General features: G+C 67.4%; 1 protein-coding gene across 1 annotated transcript in view; it reads left to right on the top strand.

Moving 5' to 3' along the window:
- IL9R (interleukin 9 receptor) overlaps positions 1 to 371 on the top strand; it is an 11050-nt gene that overhangs the window by 1744 nt on the left and 8935 nt on the right. The window lies entirely within an intron of this gene.

Genomic DNA, 371 nt, shown 5'->3' with positions numbered 1-371 from the left:
GTGTCCCGGGACGTCCACCTCCCTGAGGCAGGTGCCTGTCCGGCTCGGCCATCCCAGGACAGGTGGCCTCCCTGCCCTGACCGCCCCGCCTCTGCCCTTGCCCAGCAGGGTCCTCAGCCCTTTGCCCCGGGGCGCCGGGTCCTGCTCCCGTTTCCTGCCTCCTGCCTCCTGCTGTGTCTCAGGCCCGCCCCCCAAGTCCGAGCTGCCCCGGGAGCCAGCCTCTGGACTCCCTCCTCTCCCAGCAGTGAGGGCAGTGGTGGATCAGTGCCGTCTCAACCGCAGCCTCCATCCCACCCCGGGATGGGCAGGGATAGTCTGTCCCCATTAAAAATACAGACTGTGTGAAAGGGGACAGGAAGCCAATACGGAGG

This window comes from Bison bison, unplaced genomic scaffold, assembly GCF_000754665.1.
Source record: "Bison bison bison isolate TAMUID 2011002044 unplaced genomic scaffold, Bison_UMD1.0 scf7180017854880, whole genome shotgun sequence".
Taxonomy (NCBI): Eukaryota; Metazoa; Chordata; class Mammalia; order Artiodactyla; family Bovidae; genus Bison; species Bison bison.
Note: the sequence above shows the minus strand (reverse complement) of the source record. Positions and strands in the feature narration are given on the sequence as shown.